A 19,571-nucleotide genomic window follows, 5' to 3' on the forward strand; every position below is an offset into this window, starting at 1 on the left:
AGTACTTGGTCCATTACCTCCCTTTATCTCCATCCTTAGAGTTAACAGTGTATTATGGTTACCTTAGTCTCACTTTGGTGCCTTCATCTGTCAGGTCTCTCCTCTTCCCTCTCATAAGAACGCTTATGATTATAGTAAGGGCATACCAGGATAATCTGTTCAGAGATTTATTTTAATCACCTGTTCCAAGTCCCTGTTACCACATAAAGGAAAGATTTATGGCTTCTGACCTGAATATTTTTAGGGACCATTATTCAGTATGTGCTTTGTCCATCTGGCTATTCTCTGACATTCTATACACAAAACAGTCTTTTCGTTAGCACATCAAAAAAGCCATAGTTTTCAAATTTAAAGCCATTGAATCTTCAAATTTCATTTTAATTATTATATTAAATTTCTTTTGCTTTTCCTGGATATTTATTTCTAAATTAACTACCACTACCTATCTACCTTGCTGTTATATTTAGCATTAATCAATCATGGCATCTATATGATTAGCATGTGTCTCTGACCATACTCATTCTTACTTCATGGCAGCCAGGGATGCTTTTCTAAAAATCAAATATGGCCAATGTGATTCTGCAACCTGTATAATCAGAAAAATGAGAAATTATACCCCATTTGATTCAAATGTATGATATGTCAAGATCATTGTACTGTCATGTATAACTAATAAAAAAATTAAAATCAAATATAGCTATGCAGTTCAGCTTCTATAGAGACTCTTCTTACTTTAATCATGCATGGAACTAATTCTAAAGTCTATTTTTTTCTAACAAACTGTTCATTCTAGTCTAGTCTGAAATCTAATCCCTATTTTCTATTTTACCACTCAGCTTCATACCATTTAGTAAACCATAGGCTCCAACTACGCTAAAAATTACCACTGTTTCATACCTTGTACTGGAGAATTAATTCTAGTTTTATGTTTGAGGAGTCATTGTTTATCCTTCAAGGATGCAGAGATATTTTCATGATAATTTTAGTTTTTATGCAATAAAGAAGAAATGGTGGTACCCTTGGTTCATATTTCTTTTCTGGTTAAGTCATGTGGCCTTAACTTAAAAATTACCACTCTATCTCCTCAACATAATTTGTATATCTGGGAAGTCCTGCTTTGAGCTCATCTTTAGACTCTCAGAGTGTAGACCTTGCAGGAAGAAGGCACATCACAAATGTGATTATGGCAATTAAATGAATGAGGCCACCAGAAGGAAGTGGGGCCATTTAATGCCTCACTTTGAAATAATACAGCTCAGGAGCTTTCCCTCCCTGAGATTTCTACCATATTCTACATCAGGTTACTCTTCAAAGTAATTGTTGAACATGAAATTAACTTCTATTTATGATTTTTTTAAACAAATACAAATTTTACTCTTTATTCCTTACAGAGACAATAAAATACATATAGATATATAAATGTATATATATATATCTATATGTGAAACATACACTTGACCCAAAGTTTACTTTAATAGAATTTTTAAAATTACTAAATGAAACATTTGTATATAAATTTCATGCTGCCTTTCCAAGTATCCTGGGCCTTGAAAATTTAAATTGCATACTATAATATAAATAAAGAAACTAAAGGATGAAAAATTATTATTTCAAAATACTTATACTAATAAAATTGATTATACTTTTAACATTTATTTACCTTGGTAGTATCATTAGCCTATTAAAGAAAAAAAAAACATGTTTGCAAATTTCTCTGATTTTAAAATCTTTGAGTCCTCATTCAAAGATGTCTTTCTCAAATAAATCTCTCTTTTTGAATTAGTATTATCACAACGAGAGAGGGTCTGATTATTCTTCATAGAATCTCAAAGCAGTATTAATTTTCCAGAAAATAAAATAAAAATCACATTACCAAAGCTACTTAATTTGGTTTCCCAATTCTTCTGGCCAAATGTTGAGTTGTTTAGTCAGGGTTTTGTCTTTATTGTTACAGTGCAGCTGTGGTGTGCTGTTCAGATCCCACTACCACTCCTCTCAGTCTATCTAAGTCCCAACTGTGGGGATAGTAGGCAGCCAAATAAATCATAGCTGAGTCCTTTCCTAGTATTTGTCTTTACCTGAAGGGAGCTTCCTTACGCAGTTTATGCTATATCTCCAACCTCTGGCCCACATCCAATTATTGCTTTATGAAGGGATACAAAGACCAAGCCCTTTTGGCCTCCATTCAAGGCATGTCTGATGAGGTACCCCAGCCCAAGCACCATCTGTGGAATCGCCTAAAGTCTCTTAACAACCATGCTTCAGTTTAAATCATCTCTCTGCACATTTCTTTTCCCTTTACTCCCTCACAGACACGGTTCTGAGAGTATTTCACAATAAACTCCTCTTGAAAAAAAAATCTCATACTTTATAAAGTTTTTTTGGGAATTATCATAAAAAAATTATCACCAGTAGTATCCTCAGAAGTAGACAGTAAAATGATGTTTGGAATCTGCTTGTCTGCTAGTCATCTGTGTAAGAAAACTCTCCCTGTAGTTGTAGGTAGAATAAGCATGGTCCAGAAAATGGGGCAGTGGTTTAACTATTAAAACATAACAACACCTGGGAATGTTACACCATTTCATACTGAAGATGGAGAGTAGACTGTAAAATGTAATATGGGAGGTATTAAAACAACTAAAGATATATTTCCATAGCTGGAGAATTTTAAAAACTGAGGAGCAGGCCAAGGATTTGCCTATAAGCAGAACTGAAATATTTTAGAACCCTCTAGTGGTTAACCTCCCCTATTGTTTGAAGACGACACAGAACTTCTGACTTGAAAGATAGTATGCAACTTCCCTGCTCTAGAATTTAACACCACCTAAGTAGGGGCTTCACGATTATGACAAGATTTTAAGCTCAAGTCTTCTTTCACACAGAGGTCACTGAACTGTCTTGTATTTAAAGAGGCAGTAAAAGGTTTAAACAACTCTTCCAAAGATCTCATAGAATCTTGAATTGGCATTGCTCAGTTGGTGGCCATTTCTGTTATCTTTAACCTCCGAGTCCTCTAGTAGGTAAGATATCTATACATTGTGCAATAATTATGTCACATATAATTTATCTTTAGCTTTAGTAAAGCTAGACAATTGTATAAGAATGCAGTACCTGAGAGAACAGGACCAGCGGCCCGCCAGCGTGGTAGACACATCGCCCCGGTTGGGGGAGGGGCAGAGATGCCGCCCGCGTCTGCAAGGTAGGCGGACCTGTGACCGACTGGCAGAACAGGCCCAGCGGCCCGCGGAGGGCCAGAGCCTCTGCCCTGCAAGGTAGGCGGACCTGCTACCTACCGGCAGACCAGGCCCAGCGGCCTGCCAGCATGGTAGGCATATTGCCCCAATTGGAGGAGGGGCAGAGCCACCGCCCGCGGCTGTGAGGGAGACTTTGCAACTAAACAAGAGCAATATAAATATATAGGGGGAAAATTCAATAACGCAACAGTTTCACCAAGCAGAAAGAAACACGAGCAGTATGAAAAGACAAGGAAAGAAAGGATCACAAGCAATGCACGTCAACTCAACGTTAGAAGAGGTAATATCTGCAGCAGATGGAATGTCAGATAAAAAATTCAGGATATACATGCTTCAGATGATCTGGAGTATCAAGGAAGACATTAGACAGCAAAATCAGACAATGAAAGATCACTTCAACAATGAATTACATAAACAAATCCAGGAAGCAAAAGATCAACTATACAGGGAGATAGAGGTTATAAAAAACAAACAGAAATCCTAGAAATGCAGGAAGCAATAAACCAACTTAAAAACTCAATTGAGAATACTACCAGCAGAGTAGAACACTTAGAAGATAGAACATCAGACAATGAAGACAAAGTATTTCAACTTGAAAAGAACATAGACAGCTCAGCAAGACTGTTAAGAAACCATGAGCAGAACATCCAAGAAATATGGGATAACATAAAGAGACCAAACTTAAGAGTCATTGGGATACAGGAAGGTATAGAGGTCCAAACCAAAGGACTGAGCAATCTGTTCAATTAAATAATATGAGAAAACTTCCCAGACTTGAAGAATGAGACAGAATCCCAAATCCTAGAAGCCTACAGGACGCCGAATGTGCAAAATCATAAGAGATCCACACCTAGACACATTATAATGAAGATGCCCAACATACAGAATAAGGAGAGAATTTTAAAAGCTACAAGAGAAAGGAAGCAGATTACATTTAGGGGTAAACCAATCAGGATAACAGCTGATCTTTCAACACAGACTCTGAAAGCTAGAGGATCCTGGAATAATATATTTCAAACGCTGAAAGAAAATGGGTTCCAACCAAGAATTGTGTATCCAGCGAAATTAAGCTTCAGGATGGAAGATGAAATTAAAACCTTCCATGATAAACAAAAGTTAAAAGAATTTGCAGCTAGAAAACCATCTCTTCAAAACATCCTCGCCAAAACATTACAGGAAGAGGAAATGGAAAATAACAATGAAAACCAACAGAGGGAGGTAGTACAGTAAAGGGGGAAAAATAATCAAAGAGGAAAAACAAACCATGTTAAGTAACATAAATAAACAAATATGGCTGGAAGAACAACCCATATATCAATAATAACCCTAAATGTTAATGGCTTAAACTCACCAATTAAGAGACATAGGCTAGTAGAATGGATCACAAAAAAAGACTCAACAATATGCTGCCTACAGGAGACACATTTGATAGGAAAAGACATACATAGGCTGAAGGTGAAAGGTTGGGAAAAATTATATCACTCATATGGACTTCGGAAACAAGCAGGAGTGTCCATACTCATATCAAATAAAATAGATTTCAAGCCAAAGTTAATCAAAAGGGATAAAGAGGGACACTACATACTGCTCAAGGGAAACATTCACCAACAAGACATAACAATCATAAATAAATATGCCCCAAACAATGGTGCAACTATGTTCATCAAACAAACTCTTCTCAAGTTCAAGAGTCTAATAGATCACCATACAATAATTATGGGAGACTTCAACACACCTCTCTCACCACTGGACAGATCTTCCAAACAAAAGTTGAATAAAGAAACTATAGAACTCAATAACACAATTAATAACCTAGACTTAATTGACATATATAGAATATACCACCCAACATCAAGCAGTTACACTTTTTTCTCAGCAGCACATGGATCCTTCTCAAAAAATAGATCATATATTATGTCACAGGGCAACTCTTAGACAATATAAAGGAGTAGAGATAATACCATGCATCTTATCTGATCATAATGGAATGAAACTGAAAATCAACGATAAAAGAAGGAAGGAAAAATCATGCATCACTTGGAGAATGAACAATAGGTTACTGAATGATCAATGGGTTATAGAAGACATCAAGGAGGAAATTAAAAAATTCTTAGAGATAAATGAAAACACAGACACAACATATCGGAATCTATGGGACACATTGAAAGCAGTTCTAAGAGGAAAATTCATTGCTTGGAGTTCATTCCTTAAAAAAAGAAAAAAAACAACAAATAAATGATCTCATACTTCATCTCAAAATCCTAGAAAAAGAAGAGCAAAACAACAGCAAAAGAAGTAGAAGACAAGAAATAATTAAAATCAGAGCTGAAATTAATGAAATCGAAACAAAAGAAACAATTGAAAAAATTGACAAAACTAAAAGTTGGTTCTTTGAAAAAATAAACAAAATCGACAGACCCTTAGCCATGCTAGCGAAGAGAAGAAGAGAGAGAACTCAAATTACAAGCATACGGGATGAAAAAGGCAATATCACAACAGACACTTCAGAAATACAGAAGATAATCAGAAATTATTTTGAATCCTTATACTCCAATAAAATAGAAGATAGTGAAGGCATCAATAAATTTCTTAAGTCATATGATCTGCCCAGATTGAGTCAGGAGGATATACACAACCTAAACAGACCAATATCAATTGAGGAAATAGAAGAAACCATCAAAAGACTACCAACTAAGAAAAGCCAAGGACCGGATGCGTATACAGCAGAGTTTTACAAAACCTTTAAAGAGGAACTAATATCAATACTTTTCAAGCTATTTCAGGAAATAGAAAAAGACAGAGAACTTCCAAATTCATTCTACAAGGCCAACATCACCCTGATTCCTAAACCAGACAAAGACACTTCAAAGAAAGAAAACTACAGACCAATATCTCTAATGAACCTAGATGCAAAAATCCTCAATAAAATTCTGGCGAATCGGATACAAAAACATATCAAAAAAATTGTGCACCATGATCAAGTAGGATTCATCCCTGGGATGCAAGGCTGGTTCAATATACGGAAATCAATAAATGTTATTCACCACATCAATAGACTTAAAGATAAGAACCATATGATCATCTCAATAGATGCGGAAAAAGCATTCAACAAAGTACAGCATCCCTTCATGTTCAAAACTCTAGAAAAACTAGGGATAACAGGAACATACTTCAATATTGTAAAAGCAATCTATGGTAAGCCTCAGGCTAGCATCATTCTGAATGGAGAAAAATTGAAGGCATTCCCTCTAAAATCTGGAACAAGACAGGGATGCCCTCTCTCACCACTTCTGTTCAACATAGTTCTCGAAACACTGGCCAGAGCAATTAGACAGAACAAAGAAATTAAAGGCATAAAAATAGGAAAAGAAGAACTTAAATTATCACTATTGCAGGTGACATGATTCTATACCTAGCAGACCCAAAAGGCTCTACAAAGAAACTATTAGAGCTAATAAATGAATTCAGCAAAGTGGCAGGATATAAAATCAACACGCATAAATCAAAGGCATTCCTGTATATCAGTGACAAATCCTCTGAAATGGAAATGAGGACAACCACTCCATTCACAATATCCTCAAAAAAATAAAATACTTGGGAATCAACCTAACAAAAGAGGTGAAAGACTTATACAATGAAAACTACAGAACTCTAAAGAGAGAAATAGAAGAAGATCTTAGAAGATGGAAAAATATACCCTGTTCATGAATAGGGAGAACTAACATCATCAAAATGGCGATATTACCAAAAGTTCTCTATAGGTTTAGTGCAATGCCAATCAAAATCCCAACGGCATTTCTTGTAGAAATAGAGAAAGCAATCATGAAATTCATATGGAAAAATAAAAGACCCAGAATAGCAAAAACAACTCTAAGCAGGAAGTGTGAATCAGGCTGTATAGCAATACCAGACCTTAAACTATACTACAGAGCAATAGTAACAAAAACAGCATGGTACTGGTACCAAAACAGGCAGGTGGACCAATGGTACAGAATAGAGGACACAGAAACCAATCCACAAAACTACAACTATCTTATATTTGATAAAGCATGCAATGGAGGAAGGATAGCATCTTCAACAAATGGTGCTGGGAAAACTGGAAATCCATATGCAACAAAATGAAACTGAATCCCTTTCTCTCGCCATGCACAAAAGTTAACTCAAAATGGATCGAGGAGCTTGATATCAAATCAGACACGGCGTCTGATAGAAGAAAAAGTTGGCTATGATCTACATACGGTGGGGTTGGGCTCCAAATTCCTCAATAGGACACCCATAGCACAAGAGTTAATAACTAGAATCAACAAATGGGACTTACTCAAACTAAAAAGTTTTTTCTCAGCAAAAGAAACAATAAGAGAGGTAAATAGGGAGCCTACATCCTGGGAACAAATCTTTACTCCTCACACTTCAGATAGAGCCCTAATATCCAGAGTATACAAAGAACTCAAAAAATTAAACAATAAGAAAACAAATAACCCAACCAACAAATGGGCCAAGGACCTGAACAGACACTTCTCAGAGGAGGACATACAATCAATCAACAAGTACATGAAAAAATGCTCACCATCTCTAGCAGTCAGTGAAATGCAAATCAAAACCACCCTAAGATACCATCTCACTCCAGTAAGATTGGCATTATGAAGTCAAACAACAACAAGTGCTGGCGAGGATGTGGGGAAAAGGGTACACTTGTACATTGCTGGTGGGACTGCAAATTGGTGCAGCCAATTTGGAAAGCAGTATGGAGATTTTTTGGAAAGCTGGGAATGGAACAACCATTTGACCCAGCTATTCCCCTTCTCGGTCTATTCCCTAAAGACCTAAAAAGAGCATGCTACAGGGATACTGCTACATCAATGTTCATAGCAGCACAATTCACAATAGCAAGACTGTGGAACCAACCTAGATGCCCTTCAATAGAGGAATGGATAAAAAAATGTGGCATTTATACACAATAGAGTATTACTCTGCATTAAAAAATGACAAAATCATAGAATTTGCAGGGAAATGGATGGCATTAGAGCAGATTATGCTAAGTGAAGCTAGCCAATCCCTAAAAAACAAATGCCAAATGTTTTCTTTGATATAAGGAGAGTAACTAAGAACAGAGTTGGGAGGAAGAGCATGAGAAGAAGATTAACATTAAACAGGGATGAGAGGTGGGAGGGAAAAGGAGAGAGAGGGAAATTGCATGGAAATGGAAGGAGACCCTCAGGGTTATACAAAATTACATACAAGAGGAAGTGAGGGGAAAGGGGAAAAAAAACAAGGGGGAGAAATGAATGACAGTAGATGGGGTAGAGAGAGAAAATGGGAGGGGAGGGGATGGGGGATAGTAGAGGATAGGAAAGGCAGCAGAATAACAGACACTAGTATAGCAATATGTAAAACAGTGGATATGTAACCTATGTGATGCTGCAATCTGTGTATGGGGTAAAAATGGGAGTTCATATAACCCACTTGAATCAAAGTGTGAAATATGATATATCAAGAACTATGTAATGTTTTGAACAACCAACAATAAAAATAAAATAAAATAAAATAAATAAACAGCAAAAAAAAAGAATGCAGTACCTGATAACTACAAATATTAAAAGACACATTACAGGTGTTTCTGTATGTAATTCCATTAAAATTAGAAGCCTACTTCCCCAATTCCCCTGATTTATATGTACTAGAATGAAATAAATGAGGGATTGAGAAGAAACACTAGTAGAAAAAATCTGTCCGCTTTTCAGTTTTTAAATATCTTTCACTATATCTAGTACCATTTAAAAAATATGATAATTTATAATAAATATATATCAGAATTCTCTCTTATTTTACTATTATTTTATACTTTTGTATGCATATTTGCATGTATAGTCATGCATACTGTTAGCTTCATAAAAGGCAAAATTTATTAAGTACAAAGTTAATTTTCTTTGACAAGCTATGAGAAACTTAGCCTTTCAAAAAAACAAATCTATTCAAAAGATATCTTGTTCATTCACTTCACAGATAAATATTGATAGGCAATAAATGCTGGGTGTACAATGATCAATAAGTTGGGCCAGATCACTACCTGAGGTCACTGTATCCTAAGGCTTACAGGCTGTTAGAAAGAGAAAAGTGATAATACACACACATTGTATGCATAAAATTATCACAGTCTATGTTAAGAAGAAAAAGAGCAGCTGGCATTCAGAATGCTATCACATGTATCTAACAAGAAGGAACAATTTTGCTTGTGGGTCACATGGTACATTTTATCACTTTCTGGTAATGACAGATTATTTCTCTGTTTCTATAAGAGGCCTGAGGGAAGGGATTGTGTATTGCTCATTATCCTTTGTTCAATGCCAAGCACAACATTTTGAACCTTTTTTTTTATGAGTTCATAATCTCTAGAACTAAACTGAGAGCACATAACATCAGTGTTTTCCTGACATTTATTGACTAAAAACAGTAGTAAGTTGTGTTCCAGGTCTCAAAGCTTCAAGCTGCATATTGTGTCATAACAGCAGAAAACATGATGAACAATTATAATTTTGAAATATTATCTGGCTTTTTCATAAAGACATACAGCCATTATTTTTCATCTTCAATATGAGATTTTGTCTCATATGCAAGTCAAAATCATGAATATCTTTTTGTTTTGTCTAAGCCTGGATATGTAAAGTATGGGACAAAAATACATAGAAAAAATGGCCAGAAAGAATAGCAGAGACATTGATTTCACAATTGTCTACAGTCTGAAGCAAGGGAACAGCAACAGATTTTGGCTAAAATCTGTTTAGCCAAAAGAAAGAAACATGTTACAGGGGATAAAATGTATTTAAGGACTCTGGGTTAAATTATATAAAATGAAATGCAAGTCTCATAAAGTAAAATTTAATTGAACTCCTAAGATTCAAAAGGTGATCTTTGACTGTTTGACCTGAATCACCTGAGTTGCTTGTTCAAAATGAAGGATTCTTGATATGCGCAGTGCAGAATTACTCAACCAGAATATCTAGTGGTGGCTTCTAGGAATCTGCATTTAACACTTTCTTAAAGGGTATCTGAACTCTTTAATATTCATTCTTAGAAAGACTCTGATCCTACATTTCCAAATGCTGTTATTTTCTACAAAAATAAATAATCCCTGGGAAACTGTGCTTTCCTCCATCCTGCATAGTCATAGCAATATTTGCACTCTTTGTTCTTATGCCATTATGTTTTCAGTGGCATTATTTGCATGTATATCTCCCTCTTTATTTTTACATAAGTTGTAAACTTATGGACAGTAGCAATATTATCTTGTTGGTTTATATATATCCCATAGAAAAAGCAGGAATTTTAATATATAAATCCTCAAATAATTTTGAATTGACTTGAGTGACATTGACTTACAATACACATGTGACGGATGGTGGGATAAGTACTGTGTCGAATTTATTTTCAGGTGCGTGTGGGTGTGTATATGGATGTTACTTTAAAATTCTTAAAATTAATTCTGAAAGTTATTATTTTATTCATTTAAAAAAAGAATACAACAGACTCATATTTAAACATACTGGGAACCACATTTTCCCGGAGAACAAAAGTCACAATGATTTTTATTTCTCATATATTTTAATGATATGTTCTAAATCTATAAATCTTTATTTCTTTGAATTGTATTTGAGATTGATTAGGTAAGGAATTGCACATATTTTAATATGATTTAGTTGTTCATTCTGAAATCTATCTGAGAATTTCAAATGCTGATTAAAAAATGAGCCATATATCATATAAGACATAAATATGGTAATTTTGTTTATGACAATACCCACCTGTATTAGTTTGATTTGCAGAAATTAACTTCTTTAAAAACAAACTATACATATAATTCAGCACTCAAAGATAAAATCCCTCTTCTCTCTTCTATAAGTTAAGAAATGTTCCCAAAGAAGAAGTCCTCTGGTTGTTTGAATACTATGTGTATCCATAACATGTTAGACAGAGACATCTGTTAGCACATTTTTTTTCTCTTAAACTTTTTTCAGTTGTAATTACAACATTTTCCACATATATCTTGAACACTTGTTCTCCCATAAATGTTAAATAAAATTCTAAAGACTGATCATTAACAAGTGGTCATTTTATGTAAGTCTGGCTTAGGTAAATGACTTTGCACACATATGAAGGTCAAATGGAATCACAGAGGCCTCAAGCAAATTGAAAGTACCTTTTGTTGGATGAACAAATACCATAAAAATTCTGCTTTGTGATTTTGCTAATTTATACATTTATAATTATACTGCGGAACATGAAAAGTGCCATGACTTATAATTTTACAGCATTGGCCCACATTTACAATAAAAAAGCTCCATTTTTTAACATATTCATTCTATTTGGGTTGGTATAATAAAATAATTTATGTGACTTAAATGCAACAGGAACTTATTTCACATAGTTCTGGAGGCTGGAGAGACCAAGATAAAGGTGCCAGCAAGCTCTGTCTGATGAGGACCTACGTTGCTGGTTCACAGACAGCCAACTTCTCACAGCAACCTCACATGGTAGAAGGGGGTCTTTTCTAACTTATAAAGGCACTAACTTCATTCATGAGTTTTATGCTTCATGACTTACTGGCTTCCCAAATCCTTTAACCCCCTATACCCTCACTTTGGGAATGGATTTCAACATCAATTTTGGAAGGACATAAACCTTCAGACTATAATAGCTATCTTTGTTAACTAGCATTTGATGTATATTGTGAAATCCATTTCCATTCAACTTGAGACAATATACAATGGTTTCTGTTACTAGTATATTTTAATAATTATATGAAATAGCCCATGCAAACATAAAATGAGATGAAAATTTTATTTACCAACATGGAAATAAAGCCACGATAGTGTGTTGTTTGCATGTCTGTAGATCATGGCAAACTTGGTAGGACTGATTTAGGCAGAGCTAGTTGCCTATCTCCAGTGCAAAGAAGAAAAGTCAATGACTTTCTAAATATCCAGTAGAGTAATTGTGATTGGGAGATACATTACACTTTACACTACTTCTCAAGGCCTTTTTTGAGCTAAGAGGTTTATAGAGAAGTTCGTAGATAAGGAATGTCTCTTTGAATGGACTTTGTCTGATGGACCTTGCCTGGGAAAGATTAAGATGAAGTTGTTTTACCCCACAGAGTGAATTTATCATCCCAGGAAAGCATCTTACTTTAACAGTCCACTTGACTGTCATCACAGGACAGTGAAGGAAGTTCACTGCTGACAAAAGTAGGGAGTCTAGAATCCAAGCTTACCACCCACTGACACATCAGAGTGAGAACATGAACCAAAAGTGGGAAATGAATTCACATGAGATCATATGTAAAGGGGGGGGGGGTCAAAGCCAAGTCCAATGTACTCGGATGTTGCGAGCCATCCATGGGTGTATGTGTGACTTATATGCATTTGAGCATATGAGGGGACTGGTCTGATGTTGCACGCTTTTCTCTTGATCTGCCTGTGATCCCACAAAGTACCTGAGATGGGCATGACTTGCCAAGATGTCAGTCAATCTGTTGACTACAATACATCATCAAGCAATACTCCACCCTTTGAAATCAAATCCCTTGCCTTATTTGGGTGGAATTTTCTCTCAAATGTCCTTTCCCCAATAAATAGAGGGGTTCAGGGTGTGCTCACTCTCTTGTTTGCCTTTCTGGCTCCTCGTACCCTCTTTCCATCATGGGAGCTGATCTTTGAGGTTGTAGAGGTGTCCCTGACCCCAGCAATTGAGAAAAAAGGTATTTTTATGTTTTTGAGGTTTCTTCACCATTTTCTTAGTTACTGATACAGCCAGTTCCTTGAACCCAGCTAATCTTGTCAGCTTGGCCAGCTGGCGACACTTAGAAGAAGAAATTCGAAATCCTAGAAAATGCAAAAGACTTATGGATGTTTTTCTCAAAGAATCATGTGTGGGATTAAAATTTTTCAAATATCACCCATTCTTTTTGATTTAATAGATATGAGGTGGAGCCCAAGAATTTGTGTTTCTAGACAGTTCCCAACTGATATTGATGCAGTTGGTTCCAGGATCATATTTTCCCTCCTGGGATCTTATAATCATTTCAGAATAGAATGAAATAAAAGTAAAAGTGATGTATCTTTCACTGTTCAGGAAGACACCCTACAAAATAAATACTTATAATTGTTGGAGGAGCAGGTAAAAGAAATAGATAATGATGAGAAAACAGTTATTTTAGAAGGAACTTTAATGCAGATAATGACTTGTAGTTAATTAAGAGTCTTTTGACTTTTTCGAGGGAAACTACTCCAGAACCTGTACCCTGAAAACATCTGACTAGGCTGAAGAATGAGGAGACAAAGCAAAAAACAGTTGTTGACAGTAGCTCTTGGGGACTTGACTCACACCTGCAATGGAGTATATTATATAAAGGGGATTACAGAAAAACAAATCACCCATGTAATGGCAATTTTTAAAATGAAGCAAAATAGTTACTCTTATATATAATCAAACTGAAGTACTCTTGTTACACAAAACAAATGTGTTTAAGCAACATAGTCACTTGAATAAGTTTGTCTGTTTAAAATATAGTATTGCTCAAAATAATCAATGAATATACATCACAATTTTAAAAATTCCTACTAATCTGTCATGTCCTGTGCTATAGAAAATTATTTTTAAATATAGTGAAATTATAATAATATAAAAATTACTCTGGGTTAGGCATGCATGGAATCCCAGTGACTTGAGAGGGAGACTGAAGCAGGAGGATCACAAGTTCAAGATCAGTCTCAGTAACTTAGTGAGGCCCTATCTCAAAATAAAAATAAATAAATAAAAAGTCTTGGGATTTAACTGAGTAATAGAGCCTTTCTTGGTACAATACACAGAACTGAATGAATGAATGAATAAATATATATATAAATAGAACATTACAATGAGGTATCATTAAGGTAAGAACTACACAATCTTTGGAGATGTTGCCAAATACAGATCATTGTACGAAGTAGAAAATCCTTTAAGTAAAATAAATGATACCCTTTGTTTAGTCTTTCATTGCTCAAATTAGAAAAAAAAGTAAAAGAAGAAAAATAAACAAAAAGACTTTTCATCCTGGAATAGACAATAGTAGAAAATGCATTGTAAGATTTTTCTATCCCTTCATGTAAAAGATGGCAATGCTAAATTTTATTATTATTTCAACATGCCACAATAATATGCAGTGATTATGCAGAAATGATCTTAGTTTAAATCTCACCATACTCCCTTAAGGCATTAAAATAGTGCAGGAAAATTTCAGAAGTCAAGTTAAAGCTAGGTCATGAATAGAATATATGGCTGTATTCATGAAAAAGCCCAGAATATGTGATGAGAATAATCATATTTTAAATTAGTCTATAGCCTCAAGATAATTCTCTAGAATGCCACAATAAATATATCATACATTCCTTTATATGCTGTATTTTTATGGTACATTATTAATGAGACATGAATTATTAAATGCATATTTCAATAATTAGTGGCTGAATTCATATCAAAGCCTATCTGGTGGTAACAAATACAGCTGCTTTAATGAAGCTGCATTGATAAATATATTTTAATGTGTCCCTGTCTCCTTCATTTTGAAGAGTGATATAGGTTTATATGTTACATATGCTTTGTTAAGTTTTATGAATCAGACAATATAAGAGTATAAGGGGAAAAATAGATTCAAGATCATTAGTGATATCAAATAGAATGGGAGAAGTCATTTTAAAGTTTTACAAAACTAATGATTTCTCAACAGGCCTAAGGCTTTAATAGCTGGATATAGTTTGTACTCTTCAATTTTATTTAAAAATGCTTGTGAAATGGTCCGTTCAAGTGAGCTAGGACCAAAATTCCTTGAGGCTCAATGTATCCTTAATTTATAACAGGGAACCTTAAAAGAAATAGGGTTTCTAGCAGGCGCAGCTCTACTATAAAACAAAACAAGCACAGAAACAAAACCACTAGGCCATAGAATTTAAGAGATGCCACAATTTGATCATGAAATTCACTCAAAAACTGTTTGATGGATGACTGAATAATTACAGAAGTGGCCTAAGGTCACAAAGCCAATATTCCTGAACAAGAAACCCCAGATCTACTGAGTTTCAGAGCAGAGCTCTTCCTATCACGCTCTTCCTATCACACTCCTGTTTCAGAATTAAACAGTTCTCCACTTGCCAATTTGTTTTTTTTGCACATAAGTATCAAGCACCTACTTTAGTCAGTGTAGTAGGCTCTATAGATTCAAAGATAAATTGTAAGTGACCTTGGCTTACATAGGGAAAAGGAGCATGTGAAGCTACTGAATTGGATAGCAACATTACAGAGTGAAGGAGTAAATGAACTCAGGAAAAAAAAAGAGATGACATGAGTCATAGTTTGTCCCTTTATTCAAAGTCCTTCACTAACTTTCTTCATTTTCAGAGTCATAACATGCTTTTACCTCCAGGTCTGCCATACCTGCCTCCATACCTTCTTTCTGAGCAAATCTACTCTTTACTTTATTTGCCCACCACAACCACACCCACCTCCATGTAATGTTTCTTCCTAGGCTAAGCAGACTGTTCGAGAAATTGACATACTGTTGTCTTCACATGTCCTTCATCTTAATGCTCCCATGGACACCCATACAATATAAAGCCTTATGTACTTTTTAAATATTTATGCAAATATAATATTTTAACTTTTCCTGAGAACCTCAGAAAAATAGCATTTTTATCTATTACTATGTCCATGAATTTCATAATATTTGTCAGACAACACACAAATACATGATTTAATTTCACCTCAACAGTAGAACCTGTGTTCCATATACAATACCTTAGCCACTTCTTAAATTTTACTATCTTATTAGTAGAATCCAGAAAATTGAAGATATATATTGGATCAGCTTTAAAAGGGATTTTTCCAAAGGGGTTCCTCTTTGTGTTAGAAGAGAATGGCTGGATATATAATGTAAGGAGGAGGGCCATGTCCAGATGGAGGAGAGAGTTTGACCATGTTCTAGGGGTTGGATATGGATGATCCCTCAAAGTTTCAATGTAATGGAGTTGTGGTCCTCAATGTGGTGGAATTAAGAGGTAATAGACTTTTAAGAAATAGAACCTGCTAAAAGGAAATGTACCACAGGGCACTACTCTTGTGAAGGGTTTAATATTGGTCTACAGGAGCTAGTTCTCATGACAGTGGACTGATATAAAGTTAGGAAACACCAAGAACTTGAGTTCTTCTTCATGTGGCTATTTCCCTTTCTGTCTCTCTGCTAAGGTGTGATGCAGCCAAGGAGGAAATCACCAGGATGCCAGTTCTATGCTCGTAGAACTCCAGAACTATGATCAAAATCAATGTACTTTCTAAATAAAGTTCCCACTTCAGGTATATTTTTATAGCAACACAAAATGGACCAATAAACCAGGTTCAAGCTATGATCAAATGCATTACTGTAAGTATCTCCAAGAAATTAAATATAAATAAATAAATATAAATTAATTAAATATAAATAAATAAGTAAATAAACACAAAAATACTTTACTTCCCTGTAGAAAGAGTAATGTTTTTAAACATCAGAACAACAATAGTACTTGTAGCAAAAGGAAGAGAAATAGAAATGAAGACCAGACCAGCAGCACTATCTGTTTACAGAATTCTCATAATTAGTGGGGATAATAAAGGTAAATGTAACAATTTAGTAAACACAGTATCACAATCCTGCTTTCTTTTTCAACTATGTATTTCTTCATAGAACCCTTTTCATTTTGATCAGTGCTTTAAATAAAGTACTTAAAAATTGAAATTAGAACCCAACTTTTAAATTACTAAGCAGAATTAATTCAAGAATACAAAAGGGAGACAAACTCAATCTACATATACTATATTCATGAATAATTAAATAACTAAAGTACACCAAAATTTTAGATTAATAATTAACACTTATTTTTTTCATTTAGTGCATTATAGGCAAGAGGACCACAAGCCTTGGGCCTGCCTGGGCAACTTAGCAAGACTCTGTCTCAAAATCAAAAATAAAAAGGCCTGGGAAGCAGGGCATGGTGGTGTACACTTGTAATCCCAGCAGCTTGGGAGGCTGAGGCAGGAGGTTCCTGAGTTCAAAGCCAGCCTCAGCAAAAGTGAGGCAGTAAGCAACTCAATGAGACCCTGTCTCTAAATAAAATACAAAATAGGGCTGGGGATGTGGCTTAGTGGTTAAGTAGCCCTAAGTTCAATCCCCAATACAATAAAACAGGGGAAAAAGGTTTGACTCCTTAGGGACATGGAATAGATTGCAATGGAATCTGGATGCTGGTTGTATAACTGACAACTTCAGCCTGAATGAATATCTGTGTTTTTAAAAATTTTTGGAAAAATTTTTGCACATTTAATTTTATTAACTATTAATAATTTAAAGTAGATTTATTATTTTTAGAGTTGATAAATATTTTAGAAAACACTAGATATTCTTATAACTTATAGAAAAATATAATTACTTTCTTGGGTTGCCTTATATACATATAAATTATCAAGTATTTTACAAAACCAAAGATATACTTACTAAAATTATAATCCTTTTTTGTATAGAATCTTAAGTTTTCAAGAAATAAGATATATATATATATATATATATATATATATATATATGTAATCATTTTTTTTTAGAAATCCTTATGAAGCTTTCTCGTGCCAGAGAAATGAATAGCAAGTATAAATCTATTAAATAAATAGATATTTTGGATTAAATGGTTCCTATTTTATAACATTATGAACTTCATGTCAGTTTTATTTTTCCTGCACATTGATATTCTCAATCCTTTAAAAGATAAATCGTTCATATTACACTTCATCTTTTGATTTACTTCAGAGAACAACTGAATACAAATTAGCTTTGAAAGAGGTCATCCATGGGCAAAATGTCAATAGGATTGTTATCCTGCCTAAACAGAATAATGTACAGTATAAAGTAAGAGTGACTTAATTAACTGAAACTGTCTCAGTAGAGTGCACTTTTTATCCAGTGAAAACATAAAAAAGATAGATAACCGCATTATGTCAATTAATCTACTCATATTTCAGTGTGAATATAAGAAATGAGGAAGTATATGAGCTATTTATGTCATGATAAATAGATAATAAATAGATACAGACTCACTCATTTGAGTCTTCACCAACACCATTATTGTCACACAAAATTGTACTTAAATGTTTCTACTCATAAAAGGTGTTCCTTTGGACATAAAAAGATGAAAAAATAAAAACCACTGTTCATAACATTTCAAATCATTAGTTAAAAGATAGTCTGATATTATTATGAAGTCTGTTCAAGGATCCCTCCTACTTTTTTCTTTTCTCTATACTATTGTTTGTTAGGAGATTAATGAAAGGAGGACATGCTGACTTTCCATCAGGTACAAAACATTTTCTTTTCTTTCATACTATGCTTTTTATTCTATTTGGGGGTGATTTCTCACTATCTGAGCCTTGATTGGAGAAACACTGTAGCCTACTCTTTAAAGAAAAAGCTCATAAAACCACAAGACCAAGTGACACTCTTGGCCACAAGTCTCCATCTCTTCCTGGCATGTAGCTCCAGGGTTTAAACAGTTGTTATCAGACTTCATGATCTAGTAACAGAAGAAGAGGTGTAGAGTTCTAAGCAGATAAAGACTGCTTAACTCTAGGAGTTCTGTCTGTAATAGAATCTGGCCTGGAATTATTGGATTTAATTACTTTAAAGAAGATAAAAACCTTAATTCTTATATGAAATTTGTTTATTATTAAATTTTGTAATACAATCTGAACTTTATCAATTTTAAATATTTAATGGTTCCAAATTGGATTTTTGAGGTCAGATTCTGTTCTATACTTCCAGATAAACTACCCCTGTTTCTTACTGTTTCAGTCATGTACAAGGGGTAATACTGTTCTGGACTGATTATGCAACTGGACAACTTATTTTCTAAAGGAATAGAGAGGTTATCAAAGTGTCAATTCAAAACTAAAAGGTATTTGATAACATTTTCCCAACAATTTATTGAAGCACAATCTACTAGTTATGACTGTTTTGCTAGTAGATTGATTTTGTTTTTGTCTTTTTAATTTTAATTGTCTTTTTCTCTGTCTTAACTGCCTACAAAAAATCATGTATTAATTTTACAACCAGATTTTAAAATGTTATTGAAGAGTTATTGACAAAATTGTAACAGGAAGCTCAGCTCTCTGTAGAATAATCAATTTTGGTATACCAGAAAAATAAGATAATGAAACTATTTCAAAACATAAAAAAAAGCTAGCTATATATTATTGCAAGAAGAGACAAGG

At 34.3% G+C, this 19,571-nt stretch overlaps 1 protein-coding gene across 1 annotated transcript in view; it reads right to left on the reverse strand.

Moving 5' to 3' along the window:
- Eys (eyes shut homolog) overlaps positions 1-19,571 on the reverse strand; it is a 1,592,434-nt gene that overhangs the window by 1,173,634 nt on the left and 399,229 nt on the right.

The sequence above is a fragment of the Marmota monax genome, unplaced genomic scaffold (genome assembly GCF_021218885.2).
Source record: "Marmota monax isolate L192 unplaced genomic scaffold, Marmota_monax_Labrador192_F-V1.1 WCK01_AAM20220418_F8-fsc00116, whole genome shotgun sequence".
NCBI lineage: Eukaryota > Metazoa > Chordata > Mammalia > Rodentia > Sciuridae > Marmota > Marmota monax.